Raw genomic sequence first — 14787 nt, forward strand, 5'->3', positions numbered from 1 at the left:
GGCTTGAGTGGCTGTTGTGCGGAGGGGAGCAGAGTGCGTCTGTGCGAGGGGCTGTGGGATCTCGCTAGCAGGGCTCGAGCAGGGCCGGACCTCGCTTTCATCATCAGCACAAACCCCATCTCTTTGGCTGTCTCTTCCACTCCTCCTCTTTATGAGGCAGCCTGCTCTCTCGCTCACAAGGGGGAGATGGGAGTTGGGAAAAAGACTGCTTTTCGCTAGTTACATTCTGCCTGCAAGGGCCTCCCCTTCAGAGTAGAACTTTTTCTACTGCAGCAAATAGGAAAAATGGGGTTTTTTTTTTTTTTTTTGCTTTTATTTAACCCCCTGTTTTTTTTTATTTCCCGTGGATTGTTTTTGTTTTTTTTAGGGGGGGGTTTAACCATTGAAATTCTGCTTCTTCATTTTCTCCCCTGAGCTGCAAGGGATTTTTAGAGAAATCGATTCGGTGCTTCTCTCCCAATGGCTTATTCGCGTTTATACGGTTTTTTGAATGTGACGCATTTGTCCGCCATTTTTTTTTTCCCAACAGTCGCGCGCGAATGGGGTCGATCGTTTTTATTTCCTTTTAAAAAAGCCGGTCTCTACAATTTAATATCGGGGTGGGGGATAGTTTTTTTTTGTTTTATTTTTAACCCCCCCCCCCTTCGCTATGTATTTTTGGAATGGCAGGGAAATGCGTGTGCGCTGCCTGGGATAGGTGCCAGCGTGAAAACAAAAGACATAAAATAGGCGGCAAACATGGAAAATGGCAGCGCGCACTCACGCACGCAAAAAAAAAAAAAAAAACGCAACCGACGAACGACCGCACTGCGTTCCCGGGGTCCGAGCTGTCAAGGTGTCAAGAAATTGTTTCCCAATTCCGTAAGAATTTTTTTTTTATTGTGGGCATTTGGAAGCGTGAGTTTGTATGGCCGAGGGGGCGGAGGGTGTGTTTTTTTTTTTTTTTGTGTGTCTGCTGAATTATTCATAATGGAGGTAGTGAAGTAAGACCATTAGCTCTCGCTGGATATGCTGTCTCTTTGCTAACGTCTCTCATTCAAGTTAACTGCTGGCCAAGCTCTGCACTCTCCTGCTCTCGCTCTCTTTCCATGTCTCTCCCTCCCTGTCCTTGGCTCTCTGTGCCATCCCTCTATGCCTTCTGTCGTCGCTGGTAGCCAAGGGGTAGTGGTGGCAAGGGGGGGGACGCACGGTGACAAGAACCCGTTGCTAGGTAAGAACTGTCTCTTAGTTCTCCCAAGGCCTGCAAGCACTTGTAAAAACCAAAAAATTGAAAAAGCTCTGAGCCTGTTCTTGCTTTCCACAGGGGGGGGCCGCAAGGTGAAGGTTCTCCAGTTCCTCCGTCTCTAGGTGCCCAAGGCTTTTGCCCACCTCCTGCAGGGGTAAGACTGTTTCTTCAATTTAATCTCCTGATTTTATCCGTGACTGTTTGACTTTGCCTTGACTCTGTATGGTGCAGTAGCTGCAAAAGACCAATTCAGGAAGTCTCTACGAACCCCCCTTTCCTTCTGATTGCTAAATAAGGGGGGAAAAAACGTCCTCCCTTTTCGTCGTCTTCCCGTTGGCGACAAATGAGGATTTTTGGGGGAAATTCTCTCAAATTTTGATCACGCAGATTATAAGTCATGTGGCTCAATTATCTTCCCAGCCTTCTGTGCTCAGTAGCAACTTAAGCAGCTTACTTTCATTTTCAGGCAGCAAAGGCCAAGCGAGGAGATCATGCCTTCTGCCATTATTTAATTAGTGTGGGCATTTGCTGCGCCATTTGTACCCCTTGGCATAGGTATTTGGGGGTACTTTTTTTTTTTTTTAGGGCCTTGCCAGTGCCTAAAATGTATTATAGCTTCATTTTTATATCCACCCTTTCCCCCGTTAATATATAAACTATAAAACAGATCGATAGATACATATCTTTATCGACGCGCGTATTTGCCGGATTTGCGGTTTTATCGGCTATTGATAATGAAAGGGGATTTATACATTGGCAATTCTAGAAATTTTATTTGAATTTTTTATCATTTTTAAAAACAATATTAAGGGCTTAAACTGCAGCAGCCATTACGATCCCCTGCGTTGCTCTTTTATTATTTTTCAATTGTTGTTTTTTCAAGAATGCGGTGCTTGGGTTTTTCTTTTGAATGACAAGCGTCAATCATTCCCGGTCATTGTTTTCCACGTTCGTCTATTGTTTTGGTGCAAGATATATATATAATATATATATAATTTGATGCTGTCCGTCTAATTCTCTGGCGGCGGGGGCGGCCGGGGGGGGGGGTAAATATATTTGTAAAAAATATTTCTGTTGGGAATCCAATGGATGAATGACTTATTATAATCCAATTGTCGTCTGGTTTGTGGGTTGCAAAGCCGAGCAGACAGGGCTGTGTAAAGACCATGTCTGAGAGACGGCAATGATTTCACTATTAAGCCCATTAGACAATTAGGGGAAGGGGGTAGATTTAATGAGAGGACGGCCTGGATAAAGTCTCTCGTAGTCCCATTGTCTCTTGTGCTCCCCGTGACCTGCTGCGGTCGAGACGGTGCAGGAGAGGTCTCGGCTACACTTGTTGCACTTGGAATCAAAAATTCAGGGACTGTTGGAGTCGGGGGTTAACATCTGATTTGAGGGGGTCTCTTCCCAATAATATAAATGAATATATATCTTTAAATAAGAAACAGAACACTTCCAACTATTTAATGTTGTACAAACCACATTCTGGACCTTTATTTATTTATTTTTTTTTGATAAAACAAATTCATTAGACTTTTCCCATCAAAAATTAATTGCCACCGTGCCTGTCTCTGTTAATAGCGTGTATTTGTGTTTGTATATAACTGTATCCGTGATTCCCAGTCCCATAGTAACAGCCAATGAACAATATTTGACTTTTTTTTTAACTCTTAATGAAATAACGAGGCCCATGAATTTGCGTCTAACAGTGTTTTTGGTAGAAAGGGACCCCCCCCCCCCACTGTATAAAAAGTAACAGCACCCCCCGCACACGTTTTTTTTCCCAGCTGGCCTTCGGACGCAGCTGCGTCGCTTCTCAAATCGCCATTTGCAGATGTTTCTAGCAGAATATTCATTATCTTTCTAATATGACGGATTTTCATCGCCGCTTATCATAATTTTTTTATTCCGTCATTTATAGAAGTTTTTTTTTTTTTTTAACCCTTTTCTGCCAATAGCACGCCGGGTCGACATTCGCCGCCGCAAACGGAGAAAAAAACCAAGTCACTATTGGGGTGTGCCCAAACCGAACCCCAATTTTGGGAACGGGGGGTGCTGTCGTTACGCGGCATTTTTTATGGTAATTGTTCTATTTGATCGTATATGAAATTGCTACAATTTCCCTAGATCTCAAAAAAAAAAAAAAAAACAACAAAAACAGTGATCCAATCAGTGATCCATTTATGTGTTAAAAAGTTATGGAATGTGCAAAGTGCTGGGGCAGAATCTGTTTTTATGTTTATCATGAAAAATCACTGCTCCCAAATGCAGCATTCCACCCGGCGCTGAAAGGGTTACTGTACCTGTAGATAAGCCGAAAAAACGATATATCCAGCCCTGTAAACCTTGGTGTGGGGGTGGTTATGGCTTAACTCTGATTTCTACCATTAAGGCCTTGTATTGTATCTGGCCATTGTGGCTCTGAAAGGGTTAATTACACCGTGATGCACTTCTGTTGTCTTCCAATTATATTCCCAGTGGTGCCTTTTTTTTTTTTCCAAGGCGGGTACTGTGTACATTTACATAGCGTAATAGCTTTTGGGGGTGGGGGGGTATCAAGCAATTGCTCATTTATAGATCCCTGTGAGGCACGGCTCCCAGAGGATACTGGGAGTTGTAGTAAAGCATTGGGGCGTACTAGCAGAAATATCAAAGACCATGGAAGAATTTTGCGCCTCGCTGGCCATGGAGTTTGACCACGGGCAACTTTTTTATTTAAAAAAATTTCCCAATCAATGAGAATTTTAAAAAAAAATTAATACCCCCCCTCCAGTTACAAATTTTGAAAATAGGTTCTATCAAGAATTTCTTGTAGTAAAGTACATTGGGGCGTACTACCAGAAATATCAAAGACCACGGAAGACTTTCTCACCTCGGTGGAGTTTGACCAAGGGCAACTTTTTTTATTTAAAAAAATTCCCCAATCAATGAGAATTTTTTTTAAAAAAATTAATACCCCCCCCCCTCCAGTTACAAATTTTTAAAATAGATTCTATGGAGAATTTTTTGTTGTAGAAAAGCATTACCAGAAAGTACTACCAAAAATATCAAAGATCATGGAAGAATTTCACACCTTGTTGGCCATGCCCCCTCTGTGGAGTTTGACCAAGGGCAACTTTTTTTATTTAAAAAAATTCCCCAATGAGAATTTTTAAAAAAAATTAATACCCCCCCCCCCCTCCAGTTACAAATTTTTAAAATAGATTCTATGGAGAATTTTTTGTTGTAGAAAAGCATTACCAGAAAGTACTACCAAAAATATCAAAGACCATGGAAGAATTTCACACCTTGTTGGCCATGCCCCCTCTGTGGAGTTTGACCACAGGCAACTTTTTTTTTATTTAAAAAAAATTCTCATTGATTGGGGAATTTTTTTAAATAAAAAAAAAGTCTGTGGTCAAACTCTGCGGAGGGAGCATGGCCAGCGAGGTGAGAAATTCTTCCATGGTCTTTGATATTTATGGTAGTACTTTCTGGTAATGCTTTACTACAACAAAAAATTCTCCACAGAACCTATTTTCAAAATTTGTAACTGGAGGGGGGGGGTATTAATTTTTTTTTAAAAATTCTCATTGATTGGGGAATTTTTTTAAAAGTTGCCCTTGGTCAAACTCCACCGAGGTGAGAAAGTCTTCCATGGTCTTTGATATTTCTGGTAGTACGCCCCAATGCTTTACTACAACAAAAAATTCTCGATAGAACCTATTTTCAAAATTGGTAACTGGAGGGGGGGTATTAAATTCCCCAAGCAATGAGAATTTTAAAAAAAATATATTACGCCCCCTCCAGTTACAAATTACAAAATAATTTTTTTAAAATTCTCATTGATTGGGGAATTTAATACCCCCCCTCCAGTTACCAATTTTGAAAATGGGTTCTATCGAGAATTTTTTGTTGTAGTAAAGCATTGGGGCGTACTACCAGAAATATCAAAGACCATGGAAGAATTTCTCACCTCGTTGGCCATACGCCCTCGGCGGAGTTTGACCGCGGGCAACTTTTTTATTTACAAAAAATTCCCCAATCAATGAGAATTTTTAAAAGAATTAATACCCCCCCCCCTCCAGTAGCAAATTTTGAAAATAGGTTCTATGGAGAATTTTTTGTTGTAGTAAAGCATTGGGGCGTACTACCATAAATATCAAAGACCATGGAAGAATTTCTCGCCTGGCTGGCCATGCCCCCTTGGCGGAGTTTGACCAGGGGCAACTTTTTTTATTTAAAAAAATTCCCCAATCGATGAGAATTCAAAATGAAATGGTTAAAATAGGTTCTATGGCAAAATTTTAGACACTTTCTCATCTTCCAGTAGATATTCCAGTACATTATTAGACAGAATTTTGTACTTGATGGTAACTGGGATGCATAAATCCATGTTGGGGGCAAAAACAATTCTAAGCCTCAAGCCGTTCCACCTTATGGAAAGACCCCCTTATCCAGAAAACCCAGATATTACTGATCCTATATATCTGTAAAACGTGGGCCAGCCACCCGTAGAACACAAATTACTACATTAAATCGTCATGATAAAATAGAAATTGGGCGCAGGACGCGCCACCTACTCGCGACCAACATGGCGGCTCATTACGGTGATAATTGGAGGGAGATATAATTATTATCTAGGTCACGGTGTTGGTTGAATGGTGACACCGTCCTGTACTGGGAAGGGGAATAATAGGGGGCACTGATGTCCTTAAGTCATAACATCAACCAAGCTTGGGTTTTGGGGTTCGGGTTGAAGGGGGGGGGTATCTTTAGCTTCGGTCACTCGGGGCGGTTCCTGTAGAGTAATAATTCCACATAAAGTGCAATATTTTATAAAACGCTCATTGTACAGGAAGTCCTGTTTAGGGCGTCGCCTCGTTGTACGTTTGGCGGTGGGGGGGGGCGTTGATAACGACGAATATAAAAATTCCCACTTACAAAATTTGATGTTTTCCAATTTATTTCAAGCAGAAAGTTACCCTCAGTGACTTTATCATCTACGTAGAATTCCGACCCCCCCACCACCCAATTTTGTATTTTTGCCCCAAGACTATTTGTAGGGTGTAAATAGTCTTTTTCTATTCGCTGTCACCTAAGGGCATGCCGTCGAAGTCCTATGTCAGAGAGAGAGAATTCCTGGCCGGGGGGTGGGGGGGTGGGAAAAAGAATTGACCTTGAGAAATTTGTTGCCGTCGACGCAGGATAATCCCGGCGGTAACGTTGGGAAGACGAGATCAGTGACGCCGGTGCCATCGGGGACAATGGAGCGTTGGGTTCTTACAATGACAAACACCTGCTCTTCCAGACACAACCATTTGGCAACGGCCTTGGGGGGGGGGGGGGGGTTGGGGGCATTTATAAATATTTATAAGTAGATTAGAAGGATTTTTTTGTTCCTCCTAATTTGGGTGGATTGTGATTTTTTTTTTTTTTTTGGAAAGGGGCATGAGATTCACACGAATCATTCTAGGAAAAAATTGCCCCCCCCCCCCCCCCCAAAAAAAAATTTTTGATTAGAATTTTCCTGAATTATTTCAGAAAAATAAAGTCTGAAATCTCGAAATTTTATGACCGTTCTTCGATTTTATTTGGCCAAAGGTTCGGATTTATGTGTTTGCACGATGGGGGGGGTCGATCACGCAGCCGTGGGCACAGCACAGAGCCAATCGGAGGCAGCGGAACGGGGGGCCCAATGGAGATTGAATGTAGAGGCAGCAGTTTGCCCCCCACTGCTCCGTATGGTGCCACTGTGACGCTCCGGCGCCATCTTAAAGATCCGTATTGGATCCAGGAAAGACGCACCGAAGCGTTGGATCATGGGATGTAAAAAATATTCTTTAATTTAGTTTTCACTAAAAAGTGAGTTACTACGTGGCGCCGACTCTTAGCAGAGGGGGTACCGGCGATTGTCGGATGGGACCCGAAGGGACAGACTGGGGCAGGAGGGGCGGAGTCATGAGTTGGACCTTTTGATGAGATGTAAATTCAAACAAAATATATTTGGGGGAAGGAGGTGGGTGTTGGGTTATGGGGCCCTCGCTAGCTGCCAGCCTGTGGGCAGTCGGGGTCTGGGTACGGAGCTCTCTGGCAGGGAGTGTTCACGGAACTCGGAAGCCATTTTGTAAGAGCCGGTCAGAATAATGTCAGGGCGATACGGTGGGGATTTATTGTTCAAATGGGTCACTTTCAGCCCAAAAGCTCAACTGCTAGAATTTATTTTAGCAAATATCATATCTCTGTCTGTCTGTGTCTTATTCATCATAAAGTCCCCATGGCCCAACCCTAAACTCTCTAACCCCAACCCCTCTAACCCTGAACTCTCTAACCCCAACCCCTCTAACCCTAAACTCTCTAACCCCAACCCCTCTAACCCTGAACTCTCTAACCCTAACCCTAAACTCTCTAACCCTAACCTCTCTAACCCTGAACTCTCTAGCCCTAACCCTGAACTCTCTAACCCTAACCTCTCTAACCCTGAACTCTCTAACCCTAACCCTGAACTCTCTAACCCTAACCTCTCTAACCCTGAACTCTCTAGCCCTAACCCTGAACTCTCTAACCCTAACCCTAAACTCTCTAACCCTAACCTCTCTAACCCTGAACTCTCTAACCCTAACCCTGAACTCTCTAACCCTAACCTCTCTAACCCTGAACTCTCTAGCCCTAACCCTGAACTCTCTAACCCTAACCCTGAACTCTCTAACCCTGAACTCTCTAACCCTAACCTCTCTAACCCTAACCTCTCTAACCCTAACCCTGAACTCTCTAGCCCTAACCCTAAACTCTCTAACCCTAAACTCTCTAACCCCAACCCTAACCCTGAACCTAACTCCTAACCCTAACCCTAAACCTCTCTACCTACCCTAACTCTCTAACCCTTAACCTAACCTCTCTAACCCTAACCTCCTGAACTCTCTAGCCCTAACCCTGAACTCTCTAACCCTAACCCTGAACTCTCTAACCCTGAACTCTCTAACCCTAACCTCTCTAACCCTAACCTCTCTAACCCTAACCCTGAACTCTCTAGCCCTAACCCTAAACTCTCTAACCCTAAACTCTCTAACCCCAACCCTAACCCTGAACTCTCTAACCCTGAACTCTCTAACCCTAACCTCTCTAACCCTAACCTCTCTAACCCTAACCTCTCTAACCCTAACCTCTCTAACCCTAACCTCTCTAACCCTAACCTCTCTAACCCTAACCCTAACCTCTCTAACCCTAAACTCTCTAACCCTAAACTCTCTAACCCTAACCCCTCTAACCCTACCCTCTCTAACCCTAAACTCTGTAAAACTAACCCTAAACTCTTTAAACCTAAGCCTATCCTCTAACCCTAAATTCTAACCCTAAACTGTCTAACCCTAACCTCTAACCCTAACCTCTGACCCTAAAACTGACACAAACCCTTATCCTAAACTCTAACCTAAACCTAAACTGTAACTCTAAACTCTCTAACCCTAACCCCAAACCAATAGGGTTTAGCAGGATTTGAACTTGGCTGAATGCATAGCGCCGGGTCAAACCAAATCCTGACCTTTAATGGCCGTTTTATGGGGATAATATTATTGTTAATTAGGGCTGGGATTCAGCTTATCGTTTTGGAAGAATCTTTTGTGGAAGTTTCAGTATTTGGATGAATCCGAGACCCCCACCCCCACTCCAACCCCAACCCCCACTCCAAACCCGACCCCCACTCCAACCCCAACCCCCACTCCAAACCCGACCCCCACTCCAACCCCCACTCCAAACCCGACCCCCACTCCAACCCCAACCCCCACTCCAAACCCGACCCCCACTCCAACCCGACCCCCACTCCAAACCCGACCCCCACTCCAAACCCGACCCCCACTCCAACCCGACCCCCACTCCAACCCCAACCCCCACTCCAAACCCGACCCCCACTCCAACCTCCACCCCGACCCCCACTCCAACCCCAACCCCCACTCCAACCCCAACCCCCACTCCAAACCCGACCCCCACTCCAACCTCCACCCCGACCCCCACTCCAACCCCGACCCCCACTCCGACCCCCACTCCCACCCCCACTCCGACCCCCACTCCGACCCCGACCCCCACTCCGACCCCAACCCCCACTCCAACCCCACCCCGACCCCAACCCCCACCCCGACCCCAACCCCCACCCCAACTCCAACCCCAACTCCCACTCCAACCCCAACTCCCACCCCCACTCCAACCCCAACTTATGTGCATATATGATATGGGGATTACACTGTGACAGTGGGGGGGGCGGGGCTGGGGGAAAGATGGGGGGTATATCTGTGCCTATATATTATACAGTTATATTATGTGCATATATGATATGGGGGTTACACTGTGACAGTGGGGGGGGGGGCTGGGGGAAAGATGGGGGGTATATCTGTGCCTATATATTATACAGTTACATTATGTGCATATATGATATGGGGGTTACACTGTGACAGTGGGGGGGGGGGCTGGGGGAAAGATGGGGGGTATATCTGTGCCTATATATTATACAGTTACATTATGTGCATATATGATATGGGGGTTACACTGTGACAGTGGGGGGGGGCTGGGGGAAAGATGGGGGGTATATCTGTGCCTATATATTATACAGTTACATTATGTGCATATATGATATGGGGGTTACACTGTGACAGTGGGGGGGGGGCTGGGGGAAAGATGGGGGGTATATCTGTGCCTATATATTATACAGTTACATTATGTGCATATATGATATGGGGGTTACACTGTGACAGTGGGGGGGGGGGGCTGGGGGAAAGATGGGGGGTATATCTGTGCCTATATATTATACAGTTACATTATGTGCATATATGATATGGGGGTTACACTGTGACAGTGGGGGGGGGGCTGGGGGAAAGATGGGGGGTATATCTGTGCCTATATATTATACAGTTACATTATGTGCATATATGATATGGGGGTTACACTGTGACAGTGGGGGGGGGCTGGGGGAAAGATGGGGGGTATATCTGTGCCTATATATTATACAGTTACATTATGTGCATATATGATATGGGGGTTACACTGTGACAGTGGGGGGGGGGCTGGGGGAAAGATGGGGGGTATATCTGTGCCTATATATTATACAGTTACATTATGTGCATATATGATATGGGGGTTACACTGTGACAGTGGGGGGGGGGAAAGATGGGGGGTATATCTGTGCCTATATATTATACAGTTACATTATGTGCATATATGATATGGGGGTTACACTGTGACAGTGGGGGGGGGGAAAGATGGGGGGTATATCTGTGCCTATATATTATACAGTTACATTATGTGCATATATGATATGGGGGTTACACTGTGACAGTGGGGGGGGGGGGGCTGGGGGAAAGATGGGGGTATATCTGTGCCTATATATTATACAGTTACATTATGTGCATATATGATATGGGGGTTACACTGTGACAGTGGGGGGGGGGGAAAGATGGGGGGTATATCTGTGCCTATATATTATACAGTTACATTATGTGCATATATGATATGGGGGTTACACTGTGACAGTGGGGGGGGGGAAAGATGGGGGGTATATCTGTGCCTATATATTATACAGTTACATTATGTGCATATATGATATGGGGGTTACACTGTGACAGTGGGGGGGGGGGGGGCTGGGGGAAAGATGGGGGGTATATCTGTGCCTATATATTATACAGTTACATTATGTGCATATATGATATGGGGGTTACACTGTGACAGTGGGGGGGGGGAAAGATGGGGGGTATATCTGTGCCTATATATTATACAGTTACATTATGTGCATATATGATATGGGGGTTACACTGTGACAGTGGGGGGGGGGGGGGGCTGGGGGAAAGATGGGGGGTATATCTGTGCCTATATATTATACAGTTACATTATGTGCATATATGATATGGGGGTTACACTGTGACAGTGGGGGGGGGGAAAGATGGGGGGTATATCTGTGCCTATATATGATACAGTTACATTATGTGCATATATGATATGGGGGTGACACTGTGACAGTGGGGGGGGGCTGGGGGAAAGATGGGGGGTATATCTGTGCCTATATATTATACAGTTACATTATGTGCATATATGATATGGGGGTTACACTGTGACAGTGGGGGGGCTGGGGGAAAGATGGGGGGTATATATGTGCCTATATATTATACAGTTACATTATGTGCATATATGATATGGGGGTTACACTGTGACAGTGGGGGGGCTGGGGGAAAGATGGGGGGTATATCTGTGCCTATATATTATACAGTTACATTATGTGCATATATGATATGGGGGTTACACTGTGACAGTGGGGGGGGGTTGGGGGAAAGATGGGGGGTATATCTGTGCCTATATATTATACAGTTACATTATGTGCATATATGATATGGGGGTTACACTGTGACAGTGGGGGGCGGGGTTGGGGGAAAGATGGGGGGTATATCTGTGCCTATATATTATACAGTTACATTATGTGCATATATGATATGGGGGTTACACTGTGACAGTGGGGGGGGGGGGGCTGGGGGAAAGATGGGGGGGTATATCTGTGCCTATATATTATACAGTTACATATATGATATGGGGGTTACACTGTGACAGTGGGGGGGGGGGCTGGGGGAAAGATGGGGGGTATATCTGTGCCTATATATTATACAGTTACATATATGATATGGGGGTTACACTGTGACAGTGGGGGGGGGGGCTGGGGGAAAGATGGGGGGTATATCTGTGCCTATATATTATACAGTTACATTATGTGCATATATGATATGGGGGTTACACTGTGACAGTGGGGGGGGCTGGGGGAAAGATGGGGGGTATATCTGTGCCTATATATTATACAGTTACATTATGTGCATATATGATATGGGGGTTACACTGTGACAGTGGGGGGGGGGAAAGATGGGGGGTATATCTGTGCCTATATATTATACAGTTACATTATGTGCATATATGATATGGGGGTTACACTGTGACAGTGGGGGGGGGGGCTGGGGGAAAGATGGGGGGTATATCTGTGCCTATATATTATACAGTTTACATTATGTGCATATATGATATGGGGGTTACACTGTGACAGTGGGGGGGGGGGGGAAAGATGGGGGGTATATCTGTGCCTATATATTATACAGTTACATTATGTGCATATATGATATGGGGGTTACACTGTGACAGTGGGGGGGGGGGGGGCTGGGGGAAAGATGGGGGGTATATCTGTGCCTATATATTATACAGTTACATTATGTGCATATATGATATGGGGGTTACACTGTGACAGTGGGGGGGGGGCTGGGGGAAAGATGGGGGGTATATCTGTGCCTATATATTATACAGTTACATTATGTGCATATATGATATGGGGGTTACACTGTGACAGTGGGGGGGCTGGGGGAAAGATGGGGGTATATCTGTGCCTATATATTATACAGTTACATTATGTGCATATATGATATGGGGGTTACACTGTGACAGTGGGGGGGGGGGGAAAGATGGGGGGTATATCTGTGCCTATATATTATACAGTTACATTATGTGCATATATGATATGGGGGTTACACTGTGACAGTGGGGGGGGGGGGCTGGGGGAAAGATGGGGGGGTATATCTGTGCCTATATATTATACAGTTACATTATGTGCATATATGATATGGGGGTTACACTGTGACAGTGGGGGGGGCTGGGGGAAAGATGGGGGTATATCTGTGCCTATATATTATACAGTTACATTATGTGCATATATGATATGGGGGTTACACTGTGACAGTGGGGGGGGGGGGAAAGATGGGGGGTATATCTGTGCCTATATATTATACAGTTACATTATGTGCATATATGATATGGGGGTTACACTGTGACAGTGGGGGGGGCTGGGGGAAGATGGGGGGTATATCTGTGCCTATATATTATACAGTTACATTATGTGCATATATGATATGGGGGTTACACTGTGACAGTGGGGGGGGGGGAAAGATGGGGGGTATATCTGTGCCTATATATTATACAGTTACATTATGTGCATATATGATATGGGGGTTACACTGTGACAGTGGGGGGGGGGCTGGGGGAAAGATGGGGGGTATATCTGTGCCTATATATTATACAGTTACATTATGTGCATATATGATATGGGGGTTACACTGTGACAGTGGGGGGGGGCTGGGGGAAAGATGGGGGGTATATCTGTGCCTATATATTATACAGTTACATTATGTGCATATATGATATGGGGGTTACACTGTGACAGTGGGGGGGGGGTAAGATGGGGGTATATCTGTGCCTATATATTATACAGTTACATTATGTGCATATATGATATGGGGGTTACACTGTGACAGTGGGGGGGGGGTAAGATGGGGGGTATATCTGTGCCTATATATTATACAGTTACATTATGTGCATATATGATATGGGGGTTACACTGTGACAGTGGGGGGTGGGGGAAAGATGGGGGTATATCTGTGCCTATATATTATACAGTTACATTATGTGCATATATGATATGGGGGTTACACTGTGACAGTGGGGGGGGGGGCTGGGGGAAGATGGGGGGGTATATCTGTGCCTATATATTATACAGTTACATTATGTGCATATATGATATGGGGGTTACACTGTGACAGTGGGGGGGGGGGCTGGGGGAAAGATGGGGGGTATATCTGTGCCTATATATTATACAGTTACATTATGTGCATATATGATATGGGGGTTACACTGTGACAGTGGGGGGGTGGGGCTGGGGGAAAGATGGGGGGTATATCTGTGCCTATATATTATACAGTTACATTATGTGCATATATGATATGGGGGTTACACTGTGACAGTGGGGGGGGGGGGTAAGATGGGGGTATATCTGTGAGTTGGGGGCTTTGGGGGGGGCCCAGACATGGCAGGTTCCCAAGAGTTCCAGATCTGTCTGGATGAGACGGGAGGCAGTTTGCTGAAAATGCAGCTTTTTAAAGTAAATCCCCTCAGGAAATCTCTATATTTAGATGAAAGACGTGCCGGCGGGATGGGTTCTAGGAAAGACCTGAGATCACATTTTCTGTAGAATTCGTGAGTTTCCCTGCGAGAGTTTCTTAGAAACCGTCCCCCATTACCCCGTACAAACAGCCAATAGAAGCCCTGGAGGGCCGGTGACTTGCGCCGGCGGCCGGTGCCGAGAGAGAGACAGTCAGAGGAATGTAGAACGTGGCAGCAGCGCGAGAGCGTTACCTGTTGGGGCAGTTTTAGTGCTGAGATTTCAGTTTCCGAGGGGGGGGGCTCATTTTTTAATTCTGTTTTGATTCTCGGGGCAGAAAAGTCACATTATTTCCAGCGGGAAAGGTTTTATTAGTGACAGAAGCACGAGCCAATAGGCTCATTCACCCTGCAGGACCAATCAGGGCAATTGAACCTTCCCAGGGTCAAACTGGGGGGTGCAGGGCCCACCAGGGCTGCCACCGCAAGGACCCCACATCCCCAAAGGAACCCCCGCCATGGCCCCCCCAGTCCACCACTGCCCACCCAACCCCCTCCCATAAGCACGCAACCAGAGCATTAGAACATTCCCAGGGCCAGACCAACCTGTAGCCAATCAGAGCATTAGAACATTCCCA

The 14787-nt window shown here is 45.5% G+C and overlaps 1 long non-coding RNA gene across 2 annotated transcripts in view; it reads left to right on the forward strand.

Annotated features, from left to right (window-relative positions):
- The first annotated feature begins 126 nt into the window (after positions 1–126).
- Positions 127–14787, forward strand: part of LOC105945878 — a 47746-nt gene continuing 33085 nt past the window's right edge. Inside the window, exons 1-2 of one of the 2 annotated variants that reach the window (XR_004221898.1) lie at positions 127–861; positions 1304–1379. This is a non-coding gene — a long non-coding RNA (uncharacterized LOC105945878). The other variant, XR_004221899.1, reaches the window with a different exon arrangement.

The sequence above is a fragment of the Xenopus tropicalis genome, chromosome 3 (assembly GCF_000004195.4).
Source record: "Xenopus tropicalis strain Nigerian chromosome 3, UCB_Xtro_10.0, whole genome shotgun sequence".
Classification (NCBI taxonomy): Eukaryota; Metazoa; Chordata; class Amphibia; order Anura; family Pipidae; genus Xenopus; species Xenopus tropicalis.